The sequence below is a fragment of the Pongo abelii genome, chromosome 1 (genome assembly GCF_028885655.2).
Source record: "Pongo abelii isolate AG06213 chromosome 1, NHGRI_mPonAbe1-v2.0_pri, whole genome shotgun sequence".
Classification (NCBI taxonomy): domain Eukaryota; kingdom Metazoa; phylum Chordata; class Mammalia; order Primates; family Hominidae; genus Pongo; species Pongo abelii.
Genome location: NC_071985.2, coordinates 121,189,371 through 121,207,466, shown reverse-complemented (window position 1 = coordinate 121,207,466; position 18,096 = coordinate 121,189,371). Strand labels below are relative to the sequence as shown.

Here is an 18,096-nt window from a genome sequence, read left to right as displayed (position 1 = left end):
TATCTACGAACACACACATCATATCTCCATATCTCTCCACTTTATTTGTCATTCTTTAATTTCTCTCAGCAATTCTTTGTAGTTTTCAGTGTTCAGATCTTACAAACCTTTTATTAAATGTATTCTTAAGTATTGTTTGGTGCTATTTTTTTTTTTTTTTTTTTTTTAAGACGGAGTCTCGCTGTGTCACCCAGGCTGAAGTGCAGTGGCGTGATCTCAGCTCACTGCAACCTCCACCTCCCAGGTTCAAGCAATTCTCCTCCCTCAGCCTCCTGAGTAGCTGGGATTACAGGTGCGTGCCACCATGCCCAGCTAATTTTTCTATTTTTAGTAGAGATGGGGCTTCACTGTGTTGGTCAGGCTGGTCTCGAACTCCTGACCTCGTGATCTGCACGCCTCGGCCTCTCAAAGTGCTGGGATTACAGGCGTGAGCCACCGCACGTGGCTAGTATTGTTCTTAAGTTTCAGTGTCTCATGTTCATTACTAGAATAGAGAAATACAATTACTTTTTGTGTATTGAACTTATGTAGGATTTTCTACACAGGCAATCATTTCATCTGCAAAAAAAGAAGTCATACTCATCCCTTTCCAATCAGAATGTCTATTACTTCTTTTTCTTGCCTTATTCCACTGTCTGACTTTAGCTCAATGTTAAATAGAAATGGACAGAGTGGCCATGCTTACTTCTTCCTGATCTTAGGGGGAAAGCATTCAGTCTTTTATTATTAACTATGATGTTTGTTGTAGTTTTTTCACAGGTGCCTTATATCCCATTGAGAATGTTTTTTTCTATTCCTACTTTACTAAGAGTTTATATCGGTGACATTGGATTTTGTCAAAAACTGTTTCCTGCATCTATTGACACAATGATATGCTTTTTATTATTTTAGATGTTAATATATGGATTATAAATTGGATTTTGCATAGTGAATCGACCTCTCATTTCTGGGATAAAGCCCACTTGGACACTATGTACCGTATTATCCTTTTTATATATTGTTAGACTCAACTTTGCTAAAGATTTTATGTTTTTTTCTCCCATTTATCTAATGACAGCTATTGGTCTATGATTTTTTTTTTTTTCCCTGTAATGTCGTCTGATTTCAACAACAAAGCAATGCTGGAAACTGAATAGGTTGTCACAAAGAGTGGATTTCATAGAACGAACTGGAAAGTATTTTCTTCAATTTCTGGAAGAGTTTATGTGGAAATGGTAATCTTTCATCCTTAAATGTTTGATAAAATTTACCAGTAAAACTATATGGGCTTGGAGTTTTCTTTATGTGAAAATTTGTAATATAAATTTAATTTATTTAGCTTTGACAGTTTGTCTTTAAAATTTTTGTTCCATTTTATCTAAATTGTTGAATTTCTTGGCATAAAATTGTAAATAATATTTACTGATTATCCTTTCAGTGTGTATGGGAGCCATAGTGATGTGCCCTTTTTAATTCTTGATATTATTAATTTAATCTTTTTTCTTGATCAGTCAGACTAAGGTTTATCAATTTTATTAATATTTTCGAAGAACCTGCTTTTGTTTCAACGATTTTCTCTTTTTTTTTTGTTTTCTATTTCACTGATTTATGCTGTTATCTTTATTTTTTCTCTTCTGCTTGCATTGAGTTTAGTTTACTCTACTGCTTCTTTCTTTCTTTCTTTCTTTTTTTTTTTTTTTGAGATGGAGTCTTGCTCTGTCGCCCAGGCTAGAGTGCAGTAGCCCAATCTCGGCTCACTGCAAGCTCCGCCTCCTGGGTTCACGCCATTCTCCTGCCTCAGCCTCCCAAGTAGCTGGGACTACAGGCGCCTGCCACTACGCCCGGCTAATTTTTTGTATTTTTAGTAGAGACGGGGTTTCACCATGTTAGCCAGGATGGTCTCGATCTCCTGACCTCGTGATCCGCCCACCTCCGCCTCCTAAAGTGCTGGGATTACAGGCGTGAGCCACCGCGCCCGGCCTTCTTTTTCTTTCTTATGGTGAAAATTGAGCAAATCAATTTGAGACCTTTCTTATTCTTTTAAAAAAAAAATTTTAATGACATATTTACTGGAGTTGTGCCTTTTCTACCACACTGGGTGAAATAAATTTGTCAGTAGTATGGTTTTATCACTTTCTGGAACACTTGGTAATGTAGATAATTAGTGCTATCAATTTCCCTCTAAGCACTGCTTTAGCTGTGTTCTACAAATTTTGATGTTATATTTTTACTTTACTCTTATTTATTTCAAAGTACTTCCTAATTTATGCCCCCTACCCCCCCTTTTTTTTGGAGACACAATTTCACTCTGTCACCCAGGCTGGAGTGCGGTGGCATGATCTCAGCTTGCTGCAACCTCCACCTCCTGGGTTTAAGTGATTCTCCTGCCTCAGCCTCCCTAGTAGCTGGGATTACAGGTGCACGCCACCATGCTCTACTAACTTTTGTATTTTTAGTAGAGACAGGGTTTCACCATGTTGGCCAGGCTAGTCTCAAATTTCTGACTTCAAGCCATCTGCCTGACTCGGCCTCCCAAAGTGCTGGGATTACAGGTGTGAGCCACCCCTCTTGGCCTCTGATTTACCTTTGATTTCTTCTTTGACTTGTAGATTATTTAAAAATGTGTTAATTTCTAAATATTTTAGGATTTTCCTGTTATCTTGTTATTATTGACTTCTAATTTAATTCCATGTGTTGAGAGAACAGTTTGTATGATTTAAATCCTTTTAAATGTATTGAAACTTATGTTTAATTGGTAAATGTTCTATGTGCACTTGAAAAAGATATGTATTCTACTGTTGTTGTGTGGATAGGTCTATAACCGCCAGTTTGGCCTAGTTTATTGATGGTGTTATTCAGTCTTTCTATATGCTCGCTGACTTCCTGTCTACTTGTTCTAAAATTACTGAGGGAGAGGATTTAAAATTTTGACTATAATTGTGAATTTGTGTGTTTCTTCTTGCATTTCTAACAGTTTTCGTTTCATGTATTTTGAAGGTCTGTTATTAAGTACATAAAAGTTTAGAATTACTAGGTCCTATTGATGAATTGTCCTTTTTATCACTATGAAATTACTCTCCTTATTCCTAGTAATATTCTTTGCTCTGAAATCTACTTTGTTTGATATTAATAGAACCTCTGCAACTTTCTGTTGATGAATGTTACCATGGTGTATGATTTTTAATCTTGTTACTTTTATCCTATTTGTGTCTTTATATTTAAAACTAATTTCTTTGGCTAGGCGCGGTGGCTCACGCCTGTAATCTCAGCATTTGGGAGGCTGAGGCAGGTGGATCATTTGAGGTCAGGAGTTTAAGACCAGCCTGGCCAACGTGGTGAAACCCTGTCTCTACTAAAAATACAAAAAATTAACTGGGCATGGTGGTGCATGCCTGTAGTCCCAGCTACCCAGGAGGCAGAGTAAGGAGAATCACTTGAACCTAGGAGGCGAAGGTTTCAGTGTGCCAAGACTGCACCACTGCACTCCAGCCTGAGAGACAGAGCGAGACTCTGTCTCAAAACAAATAAACAAACAAACAAAAACTAATCTCTTTGGAGGCAGTATAGAATTGATTTTTAATTTTTTTATCTAATCTGATAATCTCTGCCTTTTAATTCGATTTAATGTAATTATTGATATCATTGGATTTAAATCTATCATCTGGCCATTTTTTTTCTATTCCATCTGTTCTTGGGTTCTTTTTCCTCTTTTTATGCATTCTTTTGAATTAAGCATTTTGAATAATTTTTAAAAATATATTTTGTTTTTTAGAGGAGTCTTAGGTTGACAGCAAAATTGAGTGGAAAGTACAGAGTACCTATATGTCCCCCTACCTCCCTGCCACACACAATCTCTCTGATATGGTTTTACTGTGTCCTCACCCAAATCTCATCTTGAATTGTAGTTCCCATAATCTCCATGTGTGGTGGGAGGGACCTAGTGGGAGGTAATTGAATCATGGGGGTGGTTTCCCCGTGCTATTCTTGTGATAATGAGTAAGTTCTCATGAGAGCTAACGGTTTTATAAGGGGCTTCCTCCTTCGATTGGCTCTCATTCTTCTCTCTCCTGCTGCCATGTGAAGAAGGATGTGTTCGCTTCCCCTTCTGCCATGATTTTAGTTTCCTGAGGCCTCCCCAGCCCTGCAGAACTGTGAGTCAATTAAACCTCTTTCCTTTATAAATTACCCAGTCTCGGGTATGTCTTTATTAGCAGCATGAAAACGGACTAAAACACTCTCCCATGAGAGTGGCACATTTATTACAATGAAAGAACATCCCCCACCAGAGTGGTACATGTATTATAATGAAAGAACCTGCATTGATACATCATTATCACCCAAAGTTCACACTTTATATTAGGGTTCACTGTTGATGTTGTTCATTCATTGGGTTTTGACAAATGTGTAATACATGTAACTACTGTTTTAGAATCATACTGAATAATTTCACTGCCTAAAAATCATCTGTGCTCCATCTTTTCATCCCTCCCTGCCCACCAACCCCTGGAAGCCACTGATGTTTTTACTTAGTTTTTTTTTTTTTTTTTTTTTATGTGTTCAATATATCAATTTTATTTATGAAAATGATCCAATCATTAAAATACTTTATTAATAGGGGAATAATGTTATCTGTAACAATTGACTTTTGATCAATGAATGCCTTCAGTCACTCCTATTTCTTTTTTTTTTTTTTTTTTTAACTTAGTTTTACTGCTATTTGCCCATAGCTTTGCCTTTTTCAGAATGTCATATATTTGGAATCATACAGTATGTAGCTTTTTTAGATAGGCTTTTTTCAGTTTGTAATATACATTTAAGTTTCCTCAATGTCTTTTTTTTTTTTTTTTTTTTTGAGACTGAGTCTTGCTCTGTTGCCCAGGCTAGAGTGCAATGGTGTGATCTTGGCTTATTGCAACCTCTGCCTCCCGGGTTTAAGTGATTCTCCTGCTTCAGTCTTCTGAGTAGCTGGGACTACAGGTGCATGCCGCCACACCCAGCTAATTTTTTGTATTTTTAGTAGAGACAGAGTTTCACCATTTTGGCCAGGCTGGTTTCGAACTCCTGACCTCAAGTGATCTGCCTGCCTTGGCCTCCCAAAGTGCTGAGATTACAGGCGTGAGACACTGCACCTGGCCCTCCATGTCTTTCCATAGTTTGATAGCTCATTTCTTTTTAGCACTGAATAAAATTCTACTGTCTGCATGTACCACAGTTTATTTATCTATTCACCTACTGTAAAACATCTTGTTTACTTCCAAGTTTTGGCAATTATAAATAAATCTGTTACAAACACTCATGTGTAGGTTTTTCTGTGGACGTAAATTTTCATCTCATTTGGGTAAATACCCCTAGGAACATGATTGCTTGATAGTATGATAACAATATATTTAGTTTTGTCAGAAACTGCCAAACTGTCTTCCAAAGTTGCTTCACCATTTTGCATTTCCCCCAGCAATGAATGCATCCTGTTCTATATCCTCACCAGCATTTAGTGCTATCAATGTTTTGAATTTTGGCCATTCTAATAGTTGTGTAGTGTTATCTTATTGTTGTTTTAATTTGCAATTTCTAGTGACATATGAGATGGATCATCTTTTCATATGCTTATTTGCCATCCTTATATCATCTTTGGTGAGCTGTCTGTTCAGGTCTTTTGCCCATCTTTTAATTGGATTGTTCATTTTTTTATTGTTGAGGTTTAAGAGTTCTTTGTATATTTTGGATAACAGTTCTGTATCAGATATGTCTTTTTCAAAAATTATCTTTCAGTCTGTGGCTTATCACCTCATTCTCTCTTAACATTGTTTTTTTGAAAAGTAGTTTTTTTATAATGAAGTCTAGCTTGTCAATTTTTTTTTTCATGGATCATGCTTTTGGAGTTGTATATAGAAAGGCATCATCATATCCAAAAGTCATCTAGATTTTCTCCTGCATTACCTTCTAGGAATCTTATAGTTTTGCATTTTATGTTTAAGTTTATAATCCATTTCGGGTTAATTTTTGTGAGAGATGTAAGGTCTGTGTCTAGATTTTATTTTATTGCATGTGGATGTCATTTGCTCATCACCATTGGTTGAAAATACTATCTTTCTTACAATGGAGACATTGTATTGCCTTTGCTCACTTGTCAAAAATCAATTGACCATATTTATATATGTCTATTTCTGGTCTTTCTATTCTGTTCCACTGATCTACTTGTCTGTTCATTTGCCAATACTATGCTGTCTTGATTATTATAGCTTTATAGTGAGTCTTGAAGTCAGGTAGTATCAGTCCTCTGACTTTGTTCTCCTTTAATATTGTGTTGGCTATTCTCGGTTTTTTGTCTCTCTGTATAAATTTTGGAATCAGTTTGTTAATATCCACAAAATAACTTGGTGGAATTTTCAGAACTATAGATATAGTTGGGAAGAACTGACATCTTGATAATATTGAGTCTTACTATCCATGATAATGGAATATCTCTTTATTTATTTGGTTCTTTTTTATTTTTGATCTGAGTTTTATAGTTTTTCTCATATAGATGTTGTACGTATATTGTTAGATTTATGCCTAAGTATTTTATTTTGGGGATGATAATATAAATAGTATTGTGTTTTTAATTACAAAATTCAATTGTTTATTCCTTGTATAGAGAAGCAATTGACTTTTGTAATATTCACCTTGCATCCTGAAACTTCTTCATAATTGGTTATTAATTCTAGGAGGTTTTTTCCTGTTTATTCTTTGGAATTTTCTATAATCATGTCATTTGCAAAAACAGACAGTTTTGTTTCTTTCTTCCAATCTATATACCTTTTTTTCTTTTTTCTTGTCTTTTGCATTAGCTAGAACTTCCAGTACAATAATGAAAAACAGTGGTGATAGGAGACATTCTTGCCTTGTCTTTATAATTGAGTATTTTAAATGATTCTGTTTTATCTTTTTTGTTGGCTCATTAGCTATAACTCTTTTTTATTATTTTTGTAACAAAAGGTTTATAGTATACAGGCTACCCTCAAATAATATTATACCATTTCACACAAAGTATGTCAAAACAATATATCCATTTTCTCTTCCTTGTGTTAATGTTATACATTTTACTTCTTTATGTTATAAACCTTCCAATATAATGTTGTTTTTGTTTTGCACAATTATTTTTAAAGAGATTTTTTAAATAATAAAAGATCTTTTATATTTACCTATATATTTACCATTTCCATTCCTCTTTATTCTTTTGTATAGATCCAGATTTCCTTCTGATATTGTTTTCCTTCTGCCAATAGAACTTCCTTTAACATTTATTGTAGCACAGCTCTGCTGGTTACAAATTCCCTTACTTTTTATAAGTCTGGAAAAGCCATTTGAAATGCCTGAAATTGTCATTGTTGAAAGACATTTTTGTTGGGTTTTGACAAATTTTTTTCTTTCAGTACCTTAAAGATGTTGTTCCACAGTCTTCTGGTTTACATTGTTTCTGACATGATGTCTTCTGCCATTTTTATCTTTGTTCCTCTATATGTAATGTAGGGTTTTTTTTCTGAACGTTTTTAAGATTTTATCTTTATCTCTGCTTTTGAGCAATTTGATAATGATGTTTCTTGATGTAATTATTCATGAGGCTTTTTGTTTATTTTGCCTGGGGTTCATTAAGTTTCTTGGATATTTGACTTTACAGCATTAATCAAATTTGGAAATTCCTCAACCATTACTTCTTCAAACATTTTTGCTGTCCATCCCTATTTCTCCTCTCCTTTAGAGAACTCTATTTACAAGTATATTTGGCTGTATGAAGTTTTGCCATAGCTTACTCATGCTTTTTCACTTTTAAACATTCTTTTAGGCCAGACACAGTGAAGGCAGATAGGTTGCTTGAGCTCAGGAGCTCGAGCCCAGCCTAGGCAACATGGCAAAACTTTGTCTCTACAAAAAATGGAAAAATTAGCTAGGTGTGGTGGCATGCACCTGTAGTCTCAGCTACTCTGGAGGCTGAGGTGGGAGGATCGCTTGAGCCTGGGAGGCAGAGGTTGCAGTAAGCCAAGATCATGCCACTGCATTCCAGCCTGGGTGACAGAGCAACACCTGTCTCCAGAAAAGAAAAAAAAAAAACCCAAAACATTATTTTTCCTCTCTATGTTTCATTTGGTATCATTTGTATTGCTATGTCTTCACATTTACTGATCTTTTATTCACAGTATTTAATCTGCTGGATGTTAAATCTCAGATATTGTCATTTTCATCTCCAGAACTTCATTCAGGTCTATTTTTTTTTTTTTTTTTTCTGTTTTGTTTTCTTTTTTTTTTTTCTTTTTTTTTCTTTTATTATTATTATTATTATTATCATTATTATACTTTAGGTTTTATGGTACATGTGTGCAATGTGCAGGTAAGTTACATATGTATACATGTGCCATGCTGGTGCGCTGCACCCACCATCAGGTCTATTTTTATGTCTTCTATGTCTCTATCTAACATGCTCTATCTTTGCCTTCTTGAACACATAAAATACATAACTACTACTAAACGTTGTCTACTAATTCTATCAATGTGTCATTTCTGGGTCTGCTTCTTTTTATTTTGCTCCTCACTGTGAATCAGATTTCTGTTCTTTTACATGCCAGATGATTTTCTGGTTGGATGGCAGGCCTTGTGAATTTTACCTTGTTAGTGCTAGATATTTTTGTATCCCTGTAAATATTATTTTTTAAGTTATTTATTTATTTATTTTTTAAGAGACAGATTCTATGTTGCCCAGGCTGGACTCAAACTCCTGAGCTTAAGCGATCCTCCTGCGTCTGCCTCCCATGTAGCTGGGACTACAGGAATGTGCCATCACATCTGGCTTCCTATAAATATTTATAAGCTTTGTTTTGGAACATAATTATGTTACCTTTAAACTTTGTTAGGTAAAAAAAAAAATGTTTTAACAAAAAATAAAGAAAAACAAAGGAAAAAAACTTTGTTAGATGCAACTGTTGGTCTAAGGCTAATTTGTCCTACCACTGAGACAATCAATATCTAAGTGTTCTACCCAAAACCCTACTAATTATGAAGTTTTCACTCTGGCTGGGAGGAAAGATTATAGCCCTGTACTCTGCTTCTTGGGCGTGGTTCCTTTCCTAGCTTAAGGTAGTTTTCTCACATGCGTGTGCTGACCAGCACTCACTCAGCTGAAGGCTTCAGGGAGACCCTCTTCAAATCTCCAAAGCTTTCTCTCTCTGGGTACAACTCTCTCCTGTTCAGTACTCTGTTCTGCAAACTAGCCACCTTGGTTTCTCTGGACTCCCATGTCCATCTCCTCAACCACAGGAAGGAGATATGAAGATGGCACCTCTTTATATTTATCACAGTGAAAACATGCCGTGCCCTAAAATGAAGTCCATCCAGGCCCAGGAAAAACTAAGAAAATCTCATTTGCACTCGCCAGAAGTATTCCAAGTGAATGGCTGTTCTTGGACTTGGCTGATGGTCCTTCAGAGGCTGCCTTTTCCAGAGACTCAGTCCCTGGGCTGGGTGCAGTGGCTCACACCTGTAATCCAAGCACTGTGGGAGGCTGAGACAGGAGCATCGCTTGAGGCCAGGAGTTCAAGACCAGCCTGGGCAACATAGCGAGATCCTGTCTCTACTTTTAAGATTTTTAAAAAGAAAGAACAAAAGGAAAAAAGAAACTCAGTCCCTCTTATAAAAGTGCACCCTGTGAGCCCCTGAAAGGGGTGATGGTCTCTGTGGGACACCACTCAGGGCTGAGTGTTGCCTAACCGTGGCCTGTACCAGGAAGGCCCTGGCATGAAAGGCAATGGCACACTCCTTCTTCCAGAAACCTCAGCTCTAGTCCAAGGGTGAAGGTGGATGAGCTGATAGCGGACCTGGTAAAAGAGCTTCTGCAATCTATTGGAATGAGATTACCTCACAGAAGCCTGAGGTGTCCCGCTGGTGTGGTTGTGGGTGGCCCTGTTTATCCACACTGCTCTGTAGAGGGGAAGAACAATCTGTCTTTGCCTTTTTCAAAGACAAAGAGACCACTCCTGCTTTAAAACAGTAACTGCCCCTCCTAACCAGAATATCTGGTCTCAGGATGGAGCTAAGCATGTTATGATTAGATCCACGGGGCCCTCTGACTGTCCCCCAAAAGGATAATTATTGGTTAACTTTTTAAATATGCAAAATACTTCATTTCTGTACGTGGAGGACACAGGTTTTTTCCCCTCCACTGAGACTTCATATTTAAGTGTGGGTTATTGAAGCTGACAGTGTTAAATATCCAAATTCCTCACCATACCTTGATTCCTGGAAATAATCTGTTCAATCTTTTTAACTAGGCTACCACAGATTCAATGGTTATCTGCATTCCTTAATGGAATTTAAAAATTGTAAACAAGTAATAAAATAGTTTAAGAATGATACCAAAAAGTATAAAAGTATATAAAATTAAAATATCCTTTCCCATCCTTCATCCCACCTGTCATTTCCACATCTCTTGGCTAACCATTATTAGCAGTTTGTTGTGTATTTGTCTAGAATATTTCTGTACTTACACATTACATACGGTAGAGTTTTATTTATTTATTTTTGAGGCAGGGTCTCACTTTGTCACCCACGCTGGAGTGCAATGGCATGATCTAGGCTCACTGTAGTCTCCACTCCCTAGGCTCAAGTGATACTCTTGCCTCAGCCCCCCCGAGTAGCTGGGATTACAGGCGCGTGCCACCACACTTGGCTAATTTTTTGTATTTATCGTAGAGATGGAGTTTCTCCACGTTGCCCAGGCTGGTCTCAAACTCCTGAACTCAAGTGATCCACCCACCTCAGCCCTCAAAGTGCTGGGATTATAAGCATGAGCCACCACGCCCGGCCAGTACAGCATATTGGTTAATAACAAACACTTTGGAGCCAGTATGCTTGAGTTTCAATTCTGACTTGCCCATCTACTAGTTGGGTGACTTTGGGCCAGTTACTTAACCTCTCTATACTTTGGTTTCTTCACATAAAATTGAGATACTATTAGTATCCACTTCATAGATTTGTTCTGAGGATAAGTTAATAAATGTAAAACACAATAATGCCTCTATATAATAAGAACGATATAGATATCATTATGTATTTTATTATTGCTATTATGCATGCATTTTTATCTTCGTTATACAAATGGAATCGTGCCATGCATGTTGTTCTACAAACTTATATCACCTAATGAACCTATCATGGGTATCTTTCAATATTAATACAATCTCATTCATTGTAATGACAACACAGCATTCAACTGTATGATTGCAGGAGTTGGAGTTGTTGTTAAATCCAGGGTGTAAGAAACTGTAGTGTACGTGACAGCACATCACAAAACATGTCCCAAAATGACAATCTTGGCATCCTGGGTTGTAGGAATGTCAGGGAGAGGAGAGATCAGAACTGGTGTTTGCTTTTGTCTATGCTGAGCTCCTAAAGGACAGGACTGGTTTGCTGCCATGATCTGAGAATTGATGATTGCATTGTCTTACTCTTAGATGTTAAGTGTTTACGGTTGCTGTTTAATTGATCAATTTTTATAAGTGTTCTCTCCAAACATGGTTTTCTAGCAGGCCCTTTGAAAAAATGTCATCTTTTTCCTGCCCCTTCCCATGACCTGAAGTGGGAAGAACTGATCCCTCAGGGAAGGTCTATGTATAACCTGGCAGGAAAGGAGCCTCTGGGAACACATGAATGATGTAAGTGTAAAATCAAGGGGGCAGATTTGTGTGTGTGTGTGTTTTGTGTGAGTGCATGTATGAGAATGTGCATGTGCATATGTGTGAGTGTGGACTCAATGCTGACTTCCTCCCTTACTCTCCACCCCCTATTTACTCTCCCATCACTTTCTACTTATCTTATGTATAGGAATCAGTGCATAAAGTCAATGAACAGTTAAGAGCTATATTCTGAACTAAAACACAACATGGCTATCAGGAAACAAAGAGACACAAAAGTTAGGGGAACACCCAGCTCACAGGAAATTAGTATAAGTATCTAGCTCTAAGTACCAGATTTAGGAGCCTAGCTCAACTACCTATCAGCTTCATGACAACCTATTTGTGCCTCAGTTTTCCCATTTTTAAGGTGATCAAGAGAATAACACCTACCTTATAGACTAATATTGCGGATTCAATGAATTAAATTCATAAAGTACCTCAACAGTGCCTGACACTGAGAAGCACTGAATAAATGTAAACTATTGTATCAAAATGTATCCACCCACCCCACCTCTAAACTCCAGCTTCCTTTTGTGCCAACTTCCTTACACTTCGTTCTGTTGAAAGAGAAATCACAGAAAAAATATCACACAGACGCTTAGTGCAATATACATATACGTATCACTCTAGAAATTGTTCCAAGGAGAGGTTTAGAGCCATTTCAGGCACCATCTGATTAGATGCTGTAAGCAGTGGGCATGGAATCCCTCTGGACTTTTGAAATCAGATGGGCATTTGTTCAAGACATTCCTGTAGGGGTAGTTTCCAAAATTAAACTAACACGGCAAAAGGACCCAGCAGTCCAAGAACTTGCCCACCTAAAATGGTCATCGTAGGCAGAGCAAATGTTTAAAGTGAGGATACAGCGTTTAATTGCCCCTTGTCTTACTGAAAGGTGTTATTCACATATTGCTCAGCAATCACTGAGAACATGTGCCAATGAGGGCCGATAACTCCTGTTTGGAATGTGCTGCTTGTTTCTGAGACTTTACAACAATGACTGGCTAGGATTTTACTCTCCAGACTCACGTAGAAATGAGTGTGTCCTGTGTGATGTCTCCAACAGAGAACAATCAAAAGGAATCAAAAAGATGTTAGCCATTGGGCTCTGGAAATCCAGCTGCCTTCTCCCGGCCTCCGGACACACAACAGCTTCATTGTATGAGGAGAGAGCATTGAACTGAAGCTTTCCTGCAAGCATATTTGAACTTGGACCTTCAGTGCACAGACCAGCAGCCAGCTTCCAGCTCAGGCACCCCCTCCTCTCCTCCCTTCTCTTCTCCATCTCTGCAAGAGAATTTAGTTCCATTTAAGTCCAGGAGATATGGCAAAAACAACACTCCAAACACCACTTCCATTTATGGCAACGGGATCCTCTAAACCAGTGAGAAATAGCCCTTCAGCTCATAAGTCCTTTAGCTTCTCCTGTGCCTCATACATTTGTTTTCTCTGCTCACATCAGAGTGAAGAAATAGGCCTAAAGAGTTGGGGTTTATTTTTTAAGTTTTTTTTTTTTAAGGAGAAAAAAAACACTGATATCAACAAAAAGAAGAGTCACTCATTATTAATATTAGAAGGACATTAGCTAGACACAGATGAACTTCCACATTTTTCAGTGAGGAAACTGAGGCCAAAGAAGCCAAAAGCCTGAGCAGCACTTCGGGAAAATCCCTAGGATGAGCCATCTTAGGACACAACATTGAAAGCCGTGCCCTCATTTCCCTTACTTACTTGCACCATTAACTTCCTATTAATGATTACGATAAATTGCTGTATACTAAGTCCTATACTCAGGAGAAGGAAGCAAAACTGTACCCAGCAGGAGTTTACCAGGACAGAGTGAATTTCTTTTTCTTTGAACCCATTTCATCGCTCATACCCCCAATCCCTGTCAATGCAATGATGAACCATTTTTTTGTCACTTATGTTCAAATCCTTAGAGTCATAGCCATGCTTCATGTTCACCCCTTTTTTTGATACTTCAAGTCCTGTTAATTATCCACTTAAATATTCATTCTCTCAACAGGCATGTATTCATCTCCTTCCCTGTGCCAAGCCCTGTTCTTCCTTGTGGTGTCCCTTCCTTTCCTCTCCAATCCTTCATTCATCCCCCAGGCCCAAGCTTTTTCACCTTCCAATGACTGGTGTTGCAAGAACTACATGGTTGCCTCCAGGCCACCTGTCTCCAGTACATTATGTCTGGCCAATTTTCCTTCAACATTGCACCAGTCATGCCATCAGGAAGTCTGCAGTTGACTGCTTCCTAGTACTTAGCAATTCAGGTTCAAATTCTTCCCCCTGGTTTTCAAGTTTTCCATCAACCACCTTAGCTACCCAAACTTATGTCCCCACTATTTTCACCTAACTCTTCTTTAACTGGTGAAATTGCACTCATCCTTCAAGGTCTAGAGTCATGTATCACCTGCTCTCTGAAAAGTCCCTCTTCCCCACCATTGGAGCAATGCCTCCCTCTTACTCCTCCCAGGGCACTCACTTCTAGCACAAGGCTGTCCAAATTGCTGTATGCCTATTTGTTCACCTGGATTCTGAGCTTTCTGAACATAGGGACTATCCTTTTAAATGTTGTATTCCAATGTCCAACAGAGTGGAGGAGCTCAATAAATATCTTGTGTTGGATTCCTTTATAGCTCCTAGCACAGCACAGAGCTCTCCACGGTGCTCAGTGAAGACTTGCTGAGCATCTGACATCAGGGCATCATTCAGTGATGCAGGCAGGTGTATAAACAGCAATTATGACACAAAAGATATGTTCATAAAGCACTCTTTTTTAAAGAAGAAATTTCCCTTTTTGAGAAAATGAGACCAAAGAGATCAAAAGTCCAAGCAGTACTTTAAAATTTATCTTAGAACATCAGAAAGGACACCAGAGATTTCATCTTTAAAGAAGAGCTTTCCCTTTTATTATTTTAAAGGAGTGGCCCCATTATTTTAAAGAATTAAAAAGAAGGTAGTCTGGATTCACTCCATAATTGCTAAGGAATAAAAATATTACATCTCTGAAAGAGCAATCTTATTTTACCGAGCCTAAAGACATACCTAATCTAGAACAATACATTTTAAGTAAAATTAAAACAATTATAATTAGCAATATGAAACATATGGGGGCTATGATGACCAGGATGAAAACAGATGTGATCTTTTGTGTTGGACCACTTTACTATTCATTTATTTAAGGGCATTTTCCTCCCTGTACCCTTACTACTAAAATGGCCCTCTTACTATTTTTTTTAAAAATACTTTCCTTAAATTCCTAAGCATTTAGGATATCATACCACTTATTTGCTATTTGTTAGCTCATATGGCATTTTCACAGTTTTTAAAAAGAGTTGGCTCAGAAAACTGAGCATATCAGGATGATGTTATGGATGATACCAGCCATGAAAAATACACTTCCTATGACGTGCAGAAAACCACATCAATTTCACCAAAAAAACACAATTTGTGCCTCTGGAATTGGATCTCATATCAAACATTTATCAAATACATATGATGGACAAGATCCTGTGCAGAAAACCAGGTTGTACCTGGGCGACTCCTTGCTCTCAAGTTGACCATACAGGGAAGGGGCATTTGAGCTGGGAAGTTTTTCACTCACTCCCTTCCATGTGTCTACAGAAATGGCAAGGTCTTTCTAGTACCAGGCTCACTGTTTAGAAACACTACACATCTGTGTGTGACTAAGGGCTCTGAAAGCGCATGAGGAGGAGGTTCTGGTGAGGATGTCTCTCTTTTGTTGTGGCTGCTGAGTCAGCCTACTCCCCACATCTGGCCCTTCATGGGGGCATCTACCACTATTCATTTTGTCCTAAATGCATTTGTTTACCTTTGATGTGCCAGGAACCAAGCCCACTGAGTCTCCTTTGGGTTTAGAACCATATTGTCTACAAAACAATCGCAACATCTATAGTCATTGAAAGGCATTTGGAGAAACATTCTCAAGAATTCGAGAATTGAAGTTACATAAAGCATGTTTCCATCTAAATGCACTGGTGAATAAAAAAGGGTTCACAGGGCCTCTGGCATTGCTCCAGGAAAGGACTATTACACCACAGAGGAATTGGGTTTTTGCCCAGTGGCCTTTGGAATGACCTGAACTTTATACACTTTTTAAAATAGATGCCCTGTATAGTCATCACCTGGCAGTAGAGAAATTTCCCAAGTCTACTCTATGGAGTACATGTGATACTTACATTCTTCTGCAAGCATTCATATATTCTACACCCCCAATGAGCCTGATCCCCAGGACCTACACTAAAGGATCTCTCCCACTTGCCAATGGTAGTGATATCCCACCCTTAGCAATAGGTCCTCGCCTTGGAGACACTGAATTCCTATCAGTTGTGTTAGGTTTATTTTTTTTAATTCTTTAAAAAATAATTTCAACTTTTATTTTAGATTCATGGAGTATAAATGTAGGTTTGTTACTTGGATATGTTGTGTGATGCTGAGGTTTGGGATACAGAGAATCCCATCACCCAGGTAGTGAGCATAGTACTTGATACTATGTTCTTCAGCCCATGCCTGCCTCCTTTCCCCGGTCTAGTAGTCCCGGTGTCTATTGTTCCCGTCTCTTTTCTTTCTTTCTTTCTTTTTTTTGAGACGGAGTCTCACTCTGTCGCCAGGCTGGAGTGCAGTGGTGTGATCATGGCTCACTGCAACCTCCATCTCCCGAGTTTAAGCAATTCTCTTGCCTCAGCCTCCCGAGTAGCTGGGACTACAGGCATGCACCATCAAGCCCAGCTAATTTTGGTATTTTTAGTAGAGATGGGATTTCACCGTGTTGGCCAGGATGGTCTCTAATTCTTGACCTCATAATCTGCCCGCCTCGGCCTCCCAAAGTGCTGGGATTACAGGCATAAGCCACTGTGCCTGGCCTATGCTATTATATTTTACCACAATTAAAAAACACAAGGAAATACAGAAAAAGCAAGGAAGCTACTCATAACCTTACACAATATCCCCCTACTCCTAGTCTCCACTGTCAATCATAACTTTCTGGAGAAGTAAATGGAGAAAGCATATTGCAGGTCAATTTATGTTTGAGGCAGCTTATACCAGCCATAGAAAGGGGACAGATTTAAGCAGGACAAAAGGAGAGGCAGGGAGGCTGGTGATGCAGCGACAGCAATAAGACAAAAGATAATGAAAGCCTTAACTAGCTAGCTCCCCGCTAAAAGACAGACATTAGAAACACATTGAGAACCTAAATATGTTTGGTGAGTGACTAATGATAAAGATGAAGAGGAAGAAATCTAGGTACTTAGCTTTAGAAACTTAGTGATGCACCATTACTTGAGACCAGATACACAGGGAAACTGAAATTTAATAATTTAATTAGAAATTTTAAATATTTTAAATTTTAAATAATTTGATTACAATTGATAATTGGGAATGTGATTATGGTGGCTTGTAATTTGTTAACTTGGTTAAAATGGCTATTTCCCAGACTGCTCTTCCTTATATGTTTCTGGCTGGGGTAAACCATAGGAGACATTTTGTGTGAGTTCTGCAAGGTGGAAGTGAAGCAGCACCCAGAATGTTTTGACATGCAAAGGGTTGGTGCAGGAGCACTAGGCACTGATGCAGCTCACGTGTACGTGATGTCATTTATCTGCTGCTTCATCTCTTTGGCAAGGGGCAGCAGCCAGTCCTGCAGTTAGCTTCTCCACCTCCTCCTGGATCTTCCTTCAGCTTTTCTAACTCTTGAGCTGGGGAGTATTTAGCTCCAAGACAAAGTGTGCCAGCTTCTCCTGTAGACACCCATATCATCAAAGTTAGAGGTGAGAGAGACTGACACAGGATCCATCCGTCTTTCTGGGTTCCAGTTGGTGGTTCTAGGATTCAGCTTGTTCCTCCTCCTTTTCTCCATTTACATGCGTCTTCCCACTTCCTGACTGCCAGTCATACAAACTTCATGCTCCAGCATGAGACACAAAGACAACAGCCTTACAGAGACTAGCTAATCACATCTCACAATTGTGTAAGGTTCAACTTCTGGTGGTTTTGCTTCCCTGACAAACCCTTATAAAGAATTTGGTAGCAGACAAGATTCCAGGGGTATAGAACCTGAAGAATGAGTTGTCTAAACAGGTTCCAGGTTACTTGGAATTCATCCTCTGATTTTCCTAATGCCCTGTTTCCAGTGGTTAAGAGGACATTAGCATTATGCAGTGGCAAACAGTTACACAAATTATCACACTGACATCTTTAATCAAATGCCTATAGAATGAAGGCTGGCAAACTTTTTCTGAAAAGGGACAGATGATAAATATTTTTGGCATTGGAAGCCATATAGTCTCTGCTGCTTACACTCCACCTAGACTCTGCATAGTCTCTGTCTCTATTCAACTCTGTGGTTGTAGCACAAAAACAACCACAGACATATGTGTATGAA

At 38.3% G+C, this 18,096-nt stretch overlaps 1 protein-coding gene and 1 long non-coding RNA gene across 4 annotated transcripts in view; both read right to left on the bottom strand.

Annotated features, from left to right (window-relative positions):
- Nucleotides 1-18,096, bottom strand: part of ADORA3 (adenosine A3 receptor) — an 80,980-nt gene that overhangs the window by 40,026 nt on the left and 22,858 nt on the right. The window lies entirely within an intron of this gene.
- Nucleotides 12,530-14,396, bottom strand: LOC129049688 (uncharacterized). Its single transcript, XR_008512940.1, has 2 exons — nt 14,221-14,396; nt 12,530-12,968 (listed from the first exon to the last, which is right to left on the bottom strand). It is a non-coding gene; the product is annotated as an uncharacterized LOC129049688 (long non-coding RNA).